This window comes from Mustelus asterias, chromosome 27, assembly GCF_964213995.1.
Source record: "Mustelus asterias chromosome 27, sMusAst1.hap1.1, whole genome shotgun sequence".
NCBI lineage: Eukaryota > Metazoa > Chordata > Chondrichthyes > Carcharhiniformes > Triakidae > Mustelus > Mustelus asterias.
This window is the reverse complement of record NC_135827.1, coordinates 16364133-16382134: the sequence shown is the minus strand read 5'-3', so window position 1 is coordinate 16382134 and position 18002 is coordinate 16364133. Positions and strand designations below refer to the sequence as shown.

The 18002-nt window shown below is 48.6% G+C and overlaps 1 long non-coding RNA gene across 1 annotated transcript; it reads right to left on the bottom strand.

The window, feature by feature from the left end:
• Positions 1-356: 356 nt before the first annotated feature.
• LOC144479896 (uncharacterized) lies at positions 357-16824 on the bottom strand. The gene is made up of 4 exons (XR_013495584.1): positions 16797-16824; positions 5573-5656; positions 2314-2421; positions 357-512 (listed from the first exon to the last, which is right to left on the bottom strand). It is a non-coding gene; the product is annotated as an uncharacterized LOC144479896 (long non-coding RNA).
• Between the last annotated feature and the right edge of the window lie 1178 nt (positions 16825-18002).

Below are 18002 nucleotides of genomic sequence, written 5' to 3'. Positions count from 1 at the left end.
CAGAAATTAGGAGCAGGGGAAGGCCATTCAGCCTATCGAGCCTGCTCCACCATTCATTATGATCATAGCTGATCCGAGCGCATCGCTATGCTCCCGCAATCTCCACACATCTCTTGACACTATTTGTCCCTTTTCAAACTGTTCCGAGTCTCCAGTTTGGTCCATTCCTCAGTGAGAGGAAATGGCTGCTACTCATTTGCTTTGTGAAAATTAAACCTTGGTTCACTTTTAACATTTCACAGCTGAAGTGGGACGGGACAGAACAGGGGAGGATGGGATGGGTGGGGGTGTGCAGGATGGCGAGGGTGGGGGAGTCATGTTGTTAAGTCCACGATGGAAGCTCGAGTTACAGGACGTTATGTGGAAGTGGAGCTGTCGGTCCCCCTCTGTCTCCGACGCTTCAGCATGTAGGGTCCTTGGCTGTGTTCCATCCTCAGCAGGTCCCTTAGGTGTGTCACATAACAGCGTGTTAGTCTGACCAGGTCCAGGAACTGTCGCTTCAAGTCAGTGAACTGCCCGAAAGAACAACAAAATCACTCGTCAGCGACAAACAAAAAGATCTTGGCGACAGCTAATGAAATATCTAGAACTCCAGCCCTTGTAAATCTAGGAAACATGGCAGCCAACCTGTGCACAGCAAGATCCCACAGCCAGTAATTGGAGATGTTGGTTGAGGGAGAAATATCGGCCTTATTCTCCTTTCAAGAGTGGATTTGGATCTTCACCTGATGTCCACCCGACAGTGCCCTGGTTAACATTCCATCTGAAAGGCAGCTCCTCAGGCGAGGTAGCACACCCCTAGAGTCAGCCCAGAGTTCCAGTCTCTGCAGTGGGGGTTGTTGTCACAACCTCATATCTCCAGGGAATGAGTGACACCCTGTGGGCTTTGGCTGACAGGTCAAGGTTCAGGATGGAAGGGGGACAACAATCCCCTCTGGAGCCGACTCCATCAGCGACCATTAGAAAGATTCCACTCGGGCCATTCCTGCTGGACCTCCTTCCCTCACTCCTTTTTTTCTCCCTGAGGGATTGTAGGTCACTATTTGTTCAGCTTGCACTGGCTAGATATTAGCTACACTCAGTCAGCTGACTGTGGGATCCTGCTTTGTGCAAACTAGCCTTTCCCACATTAGAACAGTGACTACATTTCAAAAGTACATTGTTGGTTGTTAAGCGCTTTGGGACATTCTAAGGTTATGAAAAGTGCTACAGGAATTCCTTTCTTTGATGGCAGTGAGAGACCGGTGCAGGGGCTCCCAGGCACCATTTTCACAACCGAGTGATGACTTTTCATTCATTAGCCCAGACCATAGGCCAACTTGGTGAGGCAAGTCCTATCCTCAGTGCACACAGACATTTACCACGTGCGGCCCATCTGGGTTCTGAGTGCAGCCCACCAGAAATTTTGTTGACCATTGCCCAAGCGCAGGGTTGCCACATTCTGCTAGTTTCCAGCCATGTAGTTCTTTGTCTACCGGTGTGACTGAAGAGATATACACATATCGCTTCTGTCACCTCACCCGCTCGGTGCGGGCACTGATCCCCACACCCGCTCGGTGCGGACACTGACCCCCACACCCGCTCGGTGCAGACACTGATCCCCACACCCGCTCGGTGCGGGCACTGATCCCCACACCCGCTCGGTGCAGACACTGATCCCCACACCCGCTCGGTGCAGACACTGATCCCCACACCCGCTCGGTGCCGACACTGATCCCCACACCCGCTCGGTGCAGACACTGATCCCCACACCCGCTCGGTGCAGACACTGATCCCCACACCCGCTCGGTGCAGACACTGATCCCCACACCCGCTCGGTGCAGACACTGATCCCCACACCCGCTCGGTGCAGACACTGATCCCCACACCCGCTCGGTGCAGACACTGATCCCCACACCCGCTCGGTGCAGACTCTGATCCCCACACCCGCTCGGTGCCGACACTGATCCCCACACCCGCTCGGTGCAGACTCTGATCCCCACACCCGCTCGGTGCCGACACTGATCCCCACACCCGCTCGGTGCCGACACTGACCCCCACACCCGCTCGGTGCAGACACTGATCCCCACACCCGCTCGGTGCAGACACTGATCCCCACACCCGCTCGGTGCCGACACTGATCCCCACACCCGCTCGGTGCCGACACTGATCCCCACACCCGCTCGGTGCAGACACTGATCCCCACACCCGCTCGGTGCAGACACTGAGCGGCAGGTCGCAGTTTATTGCCTGGACCGATCCATTCACATGAAATAACACAGAATACCAAACCATTGGAAAGAAGGTAGAAGCGAGTGAAGAAGTGAAAGGTACCTCCTGGTGGATGGAGCTGGGGAAGGTACTCGCCGCTGGGGCTCTCTCAGTGAGGGGCTGGTCCTGTTTGAGGTTTGGCTTAAACGAGGATGCCTGAAGCTCAATTTGCTGCAATGAAAGAACTAGAATTATACATGTCTGTATAGCGCGCAAGAAACAATACTTTTCGCTGCACACTAATACCTGTGACAATAATCAATCCAATCAAGAAAATGGATCTGATTCAAGGAAGCTTCAGGTGGATTGAACCTGGAAATAGAGTGGGGGAGAAAGAGAGGAGGGGGGGGAAGGGGAGGGGAGAGTGGGGGGGAGGGGGGAGTGAGGTGTGGGGAGATGGAACTGGGAGAGGGAGGGAAGGAGACGGGACTGGGGAGGGGAGGAGGAGAGATGGGCCAAGGAGGGGTGGGGGGGGAGAGGGAGAGATGGGACAGAGGGGAGGGGGAAAAGAGGGGGAGATGCTGGATTGGTGAGAGAGTGGGCACGGGGAGACTGAATTGACAGGAGGGGGTGGAACGATTCTGAACTGGATCGGGAATTTAATCAGAAAGGGGAAGGGAAGAGAGGGATTGGTGCTGCCAGAGCCCACACTAGTTTCAGATTAGTGATAAATGTGAAGTTAATTGAATATTAATTGAGACACGGCATCTTGGGTTCAAATAGAAACAAAATCTTTTCCCCAGCACTAATCTTCCCAAACTCTGTCTGGAATACTACCCCAGTGGTGCTGGCTGGTCTCAGTACCTCACACTAACGGGAGTATTAGCCGTATGAAAGCCAAGTTAATGAGTGTGGGCTGTGATGATAATGTGCATTTGTGTCATGTTTCTTGTGAAAGGAATGTTTTACATTTCAGCTCTGATTGCAGTGCCGATTTGTCTGTTCCAGGCAGCCCACATGCGGAGAATGCAGAAGGATAATTGCTCCTAGTTATTGGGGTGTTTGTTTTAATCTGAGCTAATGCAGTTTTGTTACTTTTGGGATGTCCCCTGGGATTTTAGAGTTGGGTTTAATTAGGTTGATTGACAAGAACACGCCATCTGCCAATGGGAGGAGCTAGGCTTACAGAGGAAAAAAGCAGGCAGTTTCTATTTGGATTTGCAATGAGCAGCAGTTCTTTCTCTCTCTCTCTCTGGAGATTGAAGTTTGGGACCTGCTAGAAAATTGGATCTCTCTCCAAAGGGGTTCTGGATGCCGGAGGACTAGCAGCTCGCATGCCAGCATGTGGGCCTGTGTTGTTTTGCTAACTGAGGTTTGAAGAGGGGTTGAGCCTATGAGGAATATTGCTTAAATTGGAACAAATAGATATATGTTAGCAGTTAAGAATTGTACCTTGTCATTAGGGCGGCATGATAGCACAGCGGTTAGACTGCTGCTTCACAGTGCCAGGGACCCGGGTTCGATTCCCGGCTTGGGTCACTGTCTGTGTGGAGTTTGCACGTTCTCCCCGTGTCTGCGTGGGTTTCCTCCGGGTGCTCTGCTTTCCTCCCACATTTTGAAAGACATGCTGGTTAGGTGCATTGACCTGAACAGGCGCCGGACTGTGGCGACTAGAGGAATTTCACAGTAATTTCATTGCAGTGTTAATGTAAGCCTTATTTGTGACTAATATATAAACTTTTACTTTAAGTATTTCAATTGTTAAAAGTTACGCTAATTCTTTTTGCTATAATTAAACTGTAATTGTTAAATAAAGTTTGTTTTAATAAAAGTTTCCTGGTGTGTCAATAGAATCACACCTGGAGTGAAACAGCTTATCCTCACACTAATGCCAAAATAGAAAATAGTTGGGGTCTAGGCTACCTTCATAGTGTACCTTGGAGTTTCTGATCAGGTCCCTAACAGGGGCAGACTAATGGGCCATAACGCATATCACTGCTCAATGTGTCCCTCACGGCCCAACGCACTGCAGTTAACGGCATTGCCCAGTCCTCAATCTCAGAGCAGCCGACATGGCGACACAAGACAATGCTTCCACTCTCAGTGTGGAGACCCAGGCAAGGCCAGCCCAGAGTGAAGGATTAATGCACCCAATCAAAGCTGCCTCCCACTTGGACAACTAATGCAGCATCTGAAAAAATGATAGGAAGCAGTTTGGCAGCCAGCGTATACCTAACCCCAGCCCAGGTTCCAGCTCCAACCCAACCCCACTCCCCATATAAAAGGTGTCAACTGGAATCCTTTGAAGGAAGTGAGCAAGTAACCTTACTGGCCCTGTGGGGACACTACACCCTCCCTACATTTTCTTTATTTAATTATTTCATGGGATGTGGGTGTCACTGGAAGGTCACCATTTGTTGCCCATCCCTAATTGCCCTTGAAGCGAATCAACTGTGGGTCCAGAGTCACAGGTAGATCAGACCAGGTAAGGACGGCATTAATGAATTAGATGGGTTTTTAAACGACAATCGATGATAGTTTCATTGGTCTAAGAAAATTGGGAGTAGTTTTCAATTACAGATTTTATTAATTAAATTTAAATCTCACCAGTTGCCATGGTGGGATTTGAACCCATTACTCTGGGCTTCTGAATGACCAGTTGGGTGACATTACCACTATGCCATCAGCTCTCCCCATATTACCAAGTCCTCTATTGGGTCGGAAATGCTGTCAAGTTCAGGGGGCGCCTTCAGAGGGAAAACAACAAGGAAGGAAATTCCAGATAAAATCCATTTAACTATCGTTCAAAATCTCCACAATCAGATTTCTTCAACTATATTCTATGTGTGGTGATATCTGTAATATCATCACTGAGCTCCTTCTTGAACCGCTGCAGTCCCTGTGATGTAAGTACACCTACAGTGCTGTTAGGGAGGGAGTTCCAAGGTTTTGGCCCAGTGGCTGTGAAGGAGCGGCGATATATTTCAGGATGGGGAGTGGCTTGGTGGGTGTAATAGCTGAGGATCTGATGACCAACAGTGCAGATAAACCAACAGAGGTTTATTTGGGGGAAACTATCTCTATACAAGACAAAGATAAGAGAATGTTTCCAAACTCCATGATTCCCAGACTCCAACTGCCACAAAGCCCGCGCTCCCGCTCTCGATTCGCACGTCTCGTTGCAGTTGGCCAGATGGGTCATGTGACACCTCCGCGATAAGTTGCCTCTGAAAGGGGCACGCTACCACAATGGGGAATTGGGGGTGGTGTCCCGATGCACCTCCTGCCTTGTCCTTCTAGCTGGTAGAGGTGGTTTTTTAAACCAGTATTATTGTGTTAGCAGAATCTCAGACCTTCCGCCTTCCTGCTCCTGATTTCTCACCTTGAAGATGTGAACGCACTCACACTGGGTCATCTGACAGTCGCTCAGCTGGGGGGCTCTCTCTTCAATTTCTTCCACTATCCTCTAAAATTAGGGAGAAAAAGTGGTCAGAAACAACTCTACCCAGGCCAATTATTTCCAGATCAGACTGTCACACTGCACGGTGGCACACTGACCTAGAACAGAGCATCACTGTATGGTGGCACAATGGTCTAGAGTAGAGCATCACTGTGTGGTGACACGCTGATCTGGAACAATTTTGTTAACTACTCACATTACCATTTCTGTTTCAGAATGCAGAGTTCACTATAACATAGGAGAAGGTCATTCATCCCCTCAAGCTTCTTCTTCTACTCCATTAGGTCATGATCTACATTCACCCATTTTTATTTGATAATTATTGATACCCTTGCCTAACCAAAATCTATCAGTTTGGAACATTTTCAAGTGGGGCGGCACGGTGGCACAGTGGTTAGCACTGCTGCCTCACAGCACCAGGGACTCTGGTTCGATTCCCGGCTCCGGTCAGTGTCTGTGTGGAGTCTGCACATTCTCCTCGTGTCTGCATGGGTTTCCTCCGGGTGCTCCGGTTTCCTCCCACAGTCCAAAGATGTGCAGGTTAAGTGGATTGGCCATGCTAAATTAGTATCAGGGGGATTAGCTAGGGTAAATGCATGGGGTTATGGGGATAGGGCCTGGGTGGGATTGTTGGGATGGTGCAGACTCGATGGGCCGAATGGCCTCCTTCTGCACTGTAAGGATTCTATGATCCACAGTTTCAACAGAGAGTTCCAGAATTTTATTACACTTTTATAAAAATATTTTCTGATATCATCACTGAACCACTTCATTCTAATGTGGCTAATGGGTGGCACAGTGGTTAGCACTGCTGCCACACAGTACCAGGGACCTGGGTTCGATTCCCAGCTTTGGATTACTGTCTATGTGGAGTTTGCTCATTCTCCCCGTGTCTGTGTGAGTTTCCGGCTTCCTCCTACAGTCTGAAAGACGTGCTGGTTAGGCGTATTGACCCAAACAGGCACCAGAGTGTGGCGACGAGCAAAGTAAAAAGTTTATTTATTAGTTACAAGTAAGGCTTACATTAACACTGCAATGAAGTTACTGTGAAATTCCCCTAGTCGCCACAATCCTGCGCCTGTTCAGGTCAATGCACCCTAACCAGCACTTCTTTCAGACTGTGGGAGAAAACCAGAGCACCCGGAGGAAACCCACGCAGACACGGGGAGAATGTGCAAACTCCACAGACAGTCACCCAAGCCGGGAATCAAACCAGGGTCCCTAGTGCTGTGAGGCAGCAATGCTAACCACTGTGCCACCGTGACTAGGGGAATTTCACAGTAACTTCATTGCAGTGTTAACGTAAGCCTTACTTGTCATAGAAACCATAGAAACCCTACAGTGCAGAAGGAGGCCATTCAGCCCATCGAGTCTGCACTGCCCACAATCCCACCCAGGCCCTACCCCCACATATTTACCTGCTAATCCCTCGAACCTACGCATCTCAGGACTCTAAGGGGCAATTTTTAACCTGGCCAATCAACCTAACCCGCACATCTTTGTGACAAATAAATAATTTTTACTTTACTGTTAAGGTTTCATGCCCTTGCTTTGGACTCTGCCAATGAGAAGGAATTCAATCTATTATCTCCCTTGGAACATACAGAAAAGGTAGATCCGGGAGGATGTTTCCCCTGACTGGGAGAGTCCACTACTAGGGGATTTAGGACTGAGATAAAGTTGAATTTCTTCATTCACAGGGTGGTAAATCAGTGGAATTCTCTACCCCCGAGGTTTGTAGGGCTGTGTATATTCAAATCAGAGATCGCTGAATTCCTGGTTAGTGGAGACATCAAGGGATATGGGGAGAGTGCGGGGAAAATGGTGTCTAACGTTGCAGATCAGTCACGATCAAATTGAATTGTGAAGCAGGCTTGAGGGGCTGGTTGGTTTTCTCCTGGCTCCTGTATTCCTTTCTTTAAATCCTTTAATCATCTCAACCTCTCTTAATTAGATCACCCCTTAATCGTTTGTATTCAAGCTCCGTCTTCAGAATTTAATATTTTTAGCCCAGTATCATTCCGGTGAAACTGTGCTGTACATAGAATCCCTACAGTGCAGGAGGAGGCCATTCAAGTCTGCACCGAGCACAATCCCACCCAGGCCCTATCCCCATAACCCTACTTATTTACCCTACTAACCCCGACACTAAGGGGTCTGGCCAATCCACCTAACCCGCACACCTTTGGACTGTGGGAGGAAACCGGAGCGCCCGGAGGAAACCCAAGCAAACACTGGGGAGAACGTGCAAACTCCACACAGACAGTGACCCAAGCCGGAAATTGAACCTGGGTCCCTGGCGCTGTGAGGCAGTGGTGCTAACCACTGTGCCACCGCGCCCCGTCCTTCCACATCCTTCCCGAGATGGTGTTCCCAGGCTGAAAATAGTTACTCCAGATGAGGTCTAACTAGGTTCTGTGCAGCTAGAATATAACTTCCACCCGTTTGTCTTCCAGCCCTCTGGGAACAGTTTTTTGTAACAATTCAGGAGTTTCAGTGATATCTATACTTGGATTCCTAAATCCTCTCTGCTCCTCCAAGCTTCCCAGTCTCCCAATATATAAAATACCCAGGGTGGGATTTTCCAGCCGCGCTGGCCCCAAGGTCAGAAAATCCCGCCTGAGGTCAACAGACCTTTGTGAGGTCCGTGTCCTGCCCGCTACGATTCCCGTGGCAAGCGGGACAGGAAAATTCCGCCCCCTGTCTTTCTCAGTGCGAAGGTCGTGATCTCTCACTACCTCACCGAGAGCGAGATTGATTTGTTCCCTCTCTTTTGTCTATCCGGTGAACTATTCCCATTAAATCGCTGGTCCAAGATCGGTTAAATTAAAGTTACGGAGAGGGTTGATAAGGGTAATGCAGATGGTGTTGCCTATGTGGGCTTTCAAAAGGTGAACAAAGTATCACAGAATAGATTTGTCAGCTAAATTAAAGCTTTTATCAAATCAATGTGATTTGGGGGAGAGGGGGGGAGGACGGGGAGCGTGGGGGGTGATGATACACTCCAGCCCCTGCTGTGCCCACTGGTCAGAGAAGGCCGGAAGCGTGTTCGTGGACACTGCACACTCCCTCTCCAAGGACACCTGGCCATGAATGTTGTCGGGGAAGAGGGCAGACAATTGAGTGGGATGACCGCCTGATCCACCTGCTGCCTGGACTTGTTAATGGCCATCCTGGCCAGGTCCAGGAGCAGGTTTATAAGGAGGTACTCCTTCCCCCTTCTGCAAAGATCAGGAAATCTCTTTCTAGCTTTTTTTTGTTTTATCAGAAAATTTGCCTACAATATGAGGGAAGGGCCGTGGATTGACGAGGGAAGGGCCGTGGATGTCGTCTATATGGACTTCAGTAAAGCGTTTGACAAAGTCCCTCATGGTAGGCTGGTGCAAAAGGGTGGATCTCATGGGATAAAGGGGGAGATGGCTAGATGGGTGAAGAACTGGCTTGGTCACAGAAGACAGAGGGTGGTAGTGGAAGGGTCTTTTTCCGGCTGGAGGCCTGTGACTTGTGGTGTTCCGCAGGGCTCTGTATTGGGACCTCTGCTGTTTGTGATTTATATAAACGATCTGGAAGAAGGTGTAACTGGGGTGATCAGTAAATTTGCGGACGACACAAAATTGGCAGGACTTGCAGATAGTGAGGTGCATTGTCAGAGGCTACAGAAGGATATAGATAGGCTGGAAATTTGGGCAAAGAAATGGCAGATGGAGTTCAATCCTGATAAATGCGAAGTGATGCATTTTGGTAGAACTAATGTAGGGAGGAGCTATACGATAAATGGCAGAACCATAAAGGGTGTAGATACGCAGAGGGACCTGGGTGTGCAAGTCCACAGATCCTTGAAGGTGACGTCACAGGTGGAGAAGGTGGTGAAGAAGGCATATGGCATGCTTGCCTTTATAGGACGGGGCATAGAGTATAAAAGTTGGGGTCTGATGTTGCAGTTGTACAGAACGTTGGTTCGGCCGCATTTGGAATACTGCGTCCAGTTCTGGTCGCCACACTACCAGAAGGACGTGGAGGCTTTGGAGAGAGTACAGAGGAGGTTTACCAGGATGTTGCCTGGTATAGAGGGGCTTAGTTATGAGGAGAGATTGGGTAAACTGGGGTTGTTCTCCCTGGAAAGACAGAAGATGAGGGGAGACTTAATAGAGGTGTATAAAATTATGATCGGGTGAACGGTGGGAAGCTTTTCCCCAGGTCGGTGGTGACGTTCACGAGGGGTCATAGGTTCAAGGTGAAGGGGGGGCAGGTTTAACACAGATATCAGAAGGACATATTTTACACAGAGGGTGGTGGGGGCCTGGAATGCGCTGCCAGGCAAGGTGGTGGAGACGGACACACTGGGAACGTTTAAGACTTATCTCGATAGCCACATGAACGGAGTGGGAATGGAGGGATACAAAAGAATGGTCTAGTTTGGACCAGGGAGCGGCACGGGCTTGGAGGGCCGAAGGGCCTGTTCCTGTGCTGTATTGTTCTTTGTTCTTTGTTAATACAGTCAGTCCTTTCAAATAAGTCATTAAGGATCTTAAATAGTTCTGGCCCCAGTTCTGATCACTCTGTTCTTAATTTGATCCCCAACAAGTTGAAGTAAGTCTCTCTTTATAAGTGCTTAATTAAACAATGCCCTTCACATGTGTATCTTAACAATTAACATACCATTAATGCTCGCACCCCTGTGGAGTGGCTCCCAGTCCCCCTCCGGTTGTGCAGAGTTCTGAATCATTATCACCTACCCCCCGCCCCCCCCCACCCCCCGCAACCCCACCACCCCCCGCAACCCCACCACTCCTCCTTCCTGGGACCGCAATGTGGAGCCGCTCCTACTTCCTGTTCACATGACAGGAAGCAGATTCAGGTCACGGGGCGAGGAGAAATCGATACCCCAATGGCGCCCAAACACTTCCATGGCTACCCGAGGCTCAGGAATGAAGGCAGCAAAAATAAGCCTGGCTTACTGCAGGGCTGAACACAATAATACAAGGGGTGGGAGCGTGATGGACCACGTAGCCACTCGAGCCTGCTCCACTGTTCAATATCATTGTGACTGATCTTCAAACTCAATCCCACTTTCTCAGCTCAGCCCCATTCCCCTTGATTGCCTTAGGGTCAGACAGCATAGTTTTGTAAGAGGGAGGTCGTGCCTTACAAATTTGGAGGAGTTTTTTGAGGAAGTGACAAAAACGGTTGATGAAGGAAGGGCCGTGGATATCGTCTATATGGATTTCAGTAAGGCATTTGACAAAGTCCCACATGGCAGGTTGGTTAAGAAGGTTAAGGCTCATGGGATACAAGGAGAAGTGGCTAGGTGGGTGGAGAACTGGCTTGGCCATAGGAGACAGAGGGTAGTGGTCGAAGGGTCTTTTTCCGGCTGGAGGTCTGTGACCAGTGGTGTTCCGCAGGGCTCTGTACTGGGACCTCTGCTATTTGTGATATATATAAATGATTTGGAAGAAGGTGTAACTGGTGTAATCAGCAAGTTTGCGGATGACACGAAGATGGCTGGAATTGCGGATAGCGAAGAGCATTGTCAGGCAATACAGCAGGATATAGATAGGCTGGAAAATTGGGCGGAGAGGTGGCAGATGGAGTTTAATCCGGATAAATGCGAAGTGATGCATTTTGGAAGAAATAATGTAGGGAGGAGTTATACAATAAATGGCAGAGTCATCAGGAGTATAGAAACACAGAGGGACCTAGGTGTGCAAGTCCACAAATCCTTGAAGGTGGCAACACAGGTGGAGAAGGTGGTGAAGAAGGCATATGGTATGCTTGCCTTTATAGGACGGGGTATAGAGTATAAAAGCTGGAGTCTGATGATGCAGCTGTATAGAACGCTGGTTAGGCCACATTTGGAGTACTGCGTCCAGTTCTGGTCGCCGCACTACCAGAAGGACGTGGAGGCGTTAGAGAGAGTGCAGATAAGGTTTATCAGGATGTTGCCTGGTATGGATGGTCTTAGCTATGAGGAGAGATTGGGTAGACTGGGGTTGTTCTCCTTGGAAAGACGGAGAATGAGGGGAGATCTAATAGAGGTGTACAAGATTATGAAGGGTATAGATAGGGTGAACAGTGGGAAGCTTTTTCCCAGGTCGGAGGTGACGATCACAAGAGGTCACGGGCTCAAGGTGAGAGGGGCGAAGTATAACTCAGATATCAGAGGGACGTTTTTTACACAGAGGGTGGTGGGGGCCTGGAATGCGCTGCCAAGTAGGGTGGTGGAGGCAGGCACGCTGACATCGTTTAAGACTTACCTGGATAGTCACATGAGCAGCCTGGGAATGGAGGGATACAAACGATTGGTCTAGTTGGACCAAGGAGCGGCACAGGCTTGGAGGGCCGAAGGGCCTGTTTCCTGTGCTGTACTGTTCTTTGTTCTTGTTCTTTGGTCCAAAGACCTCAGCCCTCAATATACTCAAAGACAGAGCACCACCACCCTTTGGAGTAGACAATTCCAAAGATTCACAACCTTTTGAGCGAAGACATTTCCCTTCATCTCAGTGCCAAGTGATTGATCTCTTGTCCTGAGAGTGTGTCCCCTTGTTCTAGATTCCCCTGCCAGGCGAAATAATCTCCCTGTCAAATAGTCTCAGAAACATGTATGTTTTAAAGAGTTCAACTCTCATTCTTCCAGAGTGTATTGACCCATTCTCCTTAATCGTTCATATAAATAATCCCTCTTATCACCGGTGGCACGGTGGTTAGCACTGTTGCCTCAGTGTCAGGGACCCGGGGTTCAACGCCTGGGTTGGGTCACTGTCTGTGCAGAGTCTGCACGTTCTCCCCGTGTCTGTGTGGGTTTCCTCCGGGTGCTCCGGTTTCCTCCCAGTCTGAAAGACATACTGGTTAGGTGCATTGGCCATGCTAAATTCTCCCTCAGTGTATCCGAACACTGGTGCCGGAGTGTAGCGACTAGGGGATTTTCACAGTAGCTTCATTGCAGTGTTAATGTAAGCCTACTTGTGACACTAATAAATAAACTTAAACAAAAGTTCCTTTGTTGCATCACCTGAGGCCAAAACAGTGTTCCTGCTGTGGACCCAGTAATCTCCCATATCACTGCAGTTAGACATCCCTGTTATTTACTCCAATCCCAAGCAATAAATTCCAATCTGCCATTTGCCTTTGTAATTGCGTGCTGTGACTGTACGTTATATTTGTGTGTTTAGTGCACAAGGACACCCAAATCCCCCTGAACAGAGACATTTAATGATTTCTCACCTTTTCAAAAGAAAATTGTTATTCTCTCTGTCCCATCAGTGTGGCTAGTATTAGTATACCTGTCTTAGTATTGGACTGGGGACAGTATGAGTATACCTAGTCTGGTACAGGATTGGGGACAGTATGAATATACCTGTCCTGGTACAGGACTGGGGGCTGTATGAGTATACCTGTGGTGTTACAGACTGGGGGCAGTATGAGTATAGAAACATAGAACATAGAAAAACTACAGCACGAAACAGGCCCTTCGGCCCCACAAGTTGTGCCGAACATATCCCTACCTTTTAGGCCTGCCTATAACCCTCCATCCTATTAAATCCCATGTACTCATCCAGGAGTGTCTTAAAAAACCCTATTGAGTTTGCCTCCACCACCACTGACGGCAGCCAATTCCACTCGCCCACCACCCTCTGTGTGAAAAACTTCCCCCTAACATTTTCCCTGTACCTACCCCCCAGCACCTTAAACCTGTGTCCTCTCGTAGCAGCCATTTCCACCCTGGGAAAAAGCCTCTGAGAGTCCACCCGATCTATGCCTCTCAACATCTTATACACCTCTATTAGGTCTTCTCTCATCCGACGTCTCTCCAAGGAGAAAAGACCGAGCTCCCTCAGCCTATCCTCATAAGGCATGCCACTTAATCCAGGCAACATCCTTGTAAATCTCCTCTGCACCCTTTCAATCTTTTCCACATCCTTCCTGTAATGAGGCGACCAGAACTGAGCACAGTACTCCAAGTGGGGCCTGACGAGGGTCTTATATAGCTGCATCATTATCCCCAGACTCCTAAACTCAATCCCTCGATTGATAAAGGCCAGCACACCATACGCCTTCTTAACCACCTCCTCCACCTGTGGGGCCGATTTTAGAGTCCTATGGACCCGGACCCCAAGGTCCTTCTGATCCTCTACAGTACTAAGAGTCTTTCCCTTTATATTGTACTCCTTCATCCCATTTGACCTGCCAAAATGGACCACTACGCATTTATCTGGGTTGAAGTCCATCTGCCACTTCTCCGCCCAGCCTTGCATCCTATCTATGTCCCTCTGTAACTTCTGACATCCCTCCAGACTATCCACAACCCCACCAACCTTCGTGTCATCGGCAAACTTACCAACCCATCCCTCCACTTCCTCATCCAGGTCATTTATGAAAATGACAAACAGCAAGGCTCCCAGAACAGATCCCTGGGGCACACCACTGGTGACCAACCTCCATTTAGAAAAAGACCCATCTATACCCACTCTCTGCCTCCTTTGGGCAATCATGATGTGGAGATGCCGGCGTTGGACTGGGGTAAACACAGTAAGAAGTTTAACAACACCAGGTTAAAGTCCAACAGGTTTATTTGGTAGCAAAAGCCACACAAGCTTTCGAGGCTCTGAGCCCCTTCTTCAGGTGAGTGGGAATTCTGTTCACAAACAGAACTTACAAGACACCACACAACCCTGCCACAGCAACCTCTGCAAGACGTGCCGGATCATCGACACAGATGCCATCATCTCACGTGAGAACACCATCCACCAGGTACACGGTACATACTCTTGCAACTCGGCCAACGTTGTCTACCTGATACGCTGCAAGAAAGGATGTCCCGAGGCATGGTACATTGGGGAAACTATGCAGACGCTGCGACAACGGATGAATGAACACCGCTCGACAATCACCAGGCAAGACTGTTCTCTTCCTGTTGGGGAGCACTTCAGCGGTCACGGGCATTCGGCCTCTGATATTCGGGTAAGCGTTCTCCAAGGCGGCCTTCGCGACACACGACAGCGCAGAGTCGCGGAGCAGAAACTGATAGCCAGGTTCCGCACACACAAGGACGGCCTCAACCGGGATATTGGGTTTATGTCACACTATTTCACATAAATATTTCTGCTTTTTTCCTCCTGAGTCTTTATCATGCGATCCTAGAATCAGAATTTATGTCACACTATTTGTAACTCCCACAGTTGCGTGGACCTGCAGAGTTTCACTGGCTGTCTTGTCTGGAGACAATACACATCTTTTTAGCCTGTCTTGATGCTCTCTCCACTCCCATTGTTTTGTTTCTTAAAGACTGGATTAGTTGTAAGTATTCGCATTCCAACCATTATTCATGTAAATTGAGTCTGTGTCTTATAAGTTCTGTTTGTGAACAGAATTCCCACTCACCTGAAGAAGGGGCTCAGAGCCTCGAAAGCTTGTGTGGCTTTTGCTACCAAATAAACCTGTTGGACTTTAACCTGGTGTTGTTAAACTTCTTACTCCTTTGGGCAAGCCAGTTCTGGATTCACAGGGCAGCAGCCCCTTGGATCCCATGCCCTCTCACTTTTTCTAGAAGCCTTGCATGGGGGACCTTATCGAACGCCTTGCTAAAATCCATATAAACCACATCTACATCTTTCCCTTCGTCAATGTGTTTAGTCACATTTTCGAAGAACTCCACCAGGCTCGTAAGGCACGATCTGCCTTTGACAAAGCCATGCTGAGTAATCTTGAGCATACAAAACCTCTCTAAATGCTCATAAATCTTGTCCCTCAGGATCTTCTCCATCAGTTTACCAACCACTGAGGTTAGACTCACCGGTCGGTAATTTCCTGGGCTATCCCTATTCCCCTTCTTGAAAATAGGAACCACATCCGCAATCCTCCAATTCTCCGGCACCTCCCCGGTCTCCATCGACGATGCAAAGATCATCGCCAGAGACTCTGCAATCTCTTCCCTCGCCTCCCATAGTAACCTGGGGTACATCCCATCCGGACCCGGCGACTTATCTATCTTGATGCCATTCAAAGATTCCAGCACAACCTCTTTGTTAAATTCCACATACTCAATCTTTTCAGTCCACCGCAAGCCCGCAGTACATCCACCCAGGTCCTTCTCCTCTGTGAAAACCGAGGCAAAATACTCATTAAGCACCTCTGCCATTTCGACTGGTTCCGTACAGATTTTCCCGCCTTCACCTTTTATGGGCCCTATTCCTTCACGTCTCATCCTTTTACTCTTCACATATTTATAGAACGCCTTAGGGTTTTCCTTAATCCTACCTGCCAAGGCCTTCTCGTGACCCCTTCTGGCTCTCCTAATTTCCTTCTTTAGTCCCTTCCTACAAGCTGTATACTCATCTAGATCCCTATCTTCGCCAAGCTCTCTGAACCTTTTGTACGCTTTCCTTTTCTTCTCGACTAGGTCCCACACAGCTTTCGCGCACCACGGTTCCTTTAACCGACCAACTCCTCCCTGTCTGCTCGGAACGTTGTCCTGTAGAACTCTAGACAGTATACCTGTCCTGGTACGGGATTGGAGGCAATATGAGTATACCTGTGCTGCAACAGGACTGGGGGCAATATGAGTACATCTGTCCTGGAACGGGACTGGAGGCTGTATGAGTATACCTGGCCTGGTATAGGACTGGGGGCAGTATGAGTATACCTGGCCTGGTATAGGACTGGGGGCAGTATGAGTATACCTGGCCTGGTACACAACCGAGGTTGTGAGACACTGTCACTGTGAGAATGTGGAAATACCCACCCTGACATCAGCATCACTAATTCCTAACATTAATCTGCTGCAGGTTCCTGGTTAATGGGGTATCCTCGGTATGCCAATGTGCTTTTCATATACCAATCCTGTTACAAGAAAATCCATTAAATAAGTTGTCCTTCACTGCTGCAAGCTATATAAAATGTCTTTTAGGGTTAGGAGCATAACATCACCAGAAAGGAAGTGTGTCAGGCAATCCAATTTGAGTTTCACTTTTGCTTTTGAGCAGAGAAGGGCATAGCATGGATAGCTCTGCTGCTAATATCTTTAAGCTTAATGCCTCGGAGCCTAATCTCAATAAGTGACCCTCCAACACATTTACACAATCCCTTATGAGCAATTGTAACATCATAAAAACACAACACAGGTGTCTGCTCCCACGCAAAAGACCCTCACCTTCTGGTGAGTGAGGTTCGTGATGATCAGAGTCTCGCTGTCGCACCCTGTGGAGTGAATCCATTCCTGGAACTTGTTGGTCCGCACCACCCAGTTGTGGAGCTTATAGTACAATAACTGGTAAGATTCATAACAACTGGCAAAACTGTTCAATAACTGCAGCCTGGAATTCAGAACACTGGGTTAGAATGCGGAGATCAATTAGAATCAGGAATGCACATTAATTTACTGGAATGATATCTGGACACCAAGGGTTAATCCACGAGGAAAGATGAAGCTGGGGTTGTATTCCCTGGAACTGGGAAGGTGAAGGGGCAACTCAATTGATGTATTTAATATATTAAGTGGAGCAGATGGGGCCGGTAAAGATAAACTATTCCTGCTGATTGGGGACTCTCGGACTAGGGGACATAGACTAAACATTGGAGCCAGACATTTCAGGAGTTAGATAAGGAAACACTTCTTCATGAAAGAGACAGTAAAAGTCAAAATTCCCTTCTGCAAATGACGATAAAGAGTTATTTTTAAAACTGAGATTGATGGATTTTTGGCAGCCAAAGATATTAAGGATGTGGGAAAAGATGGGTATCTGGGGCAAGGTTGTAGATCAGCCAAACTTCACATCATAGAATTATGGAATCCCTACAGTTCAGTAGAAGGCCATTTGGCCCATCAAGTCTGCACTGACCCTACAATGAGCATCCCACCCAGGCCCACCCCCGCAACCCAGCACATCCATCCTTGTTAATCCCCCCTAACCTACACCCCAACGTCAATTTAGCATGGCTAATCCAAACAACCCGCACATCTATGGACTGAGGGAGGAAACCGGAGCACCCGGAGGAAATCCATGCTGACACGGGACGAACGTGTAAACTTCACAAAGTCACCCAAAGCCAGAATTGAACCCGGGTCCCTGGCGCTGAGAGGCAGCAGTGCTAACCACTGTGCCACTATGCTGCCCCTTCAACATCTCTGTCAATCTCTCCTTAGCTCTGATCTATCACTGATTTTCCGTTCTGTCCCATACCCCTCTCTGGTATATAATTCATCACATTTCTATCCCTTCAATTCCAAAGGTCACTGATCAATAAGTTAGATTGAGGTAAATGAATCAAATCAAATGGCATCCTCACTCAGTGTCTCTATTGCTGAAACCCTCCATTGTTACCTCGAGACTTGACTATTCCAACCCAATCCTGACTG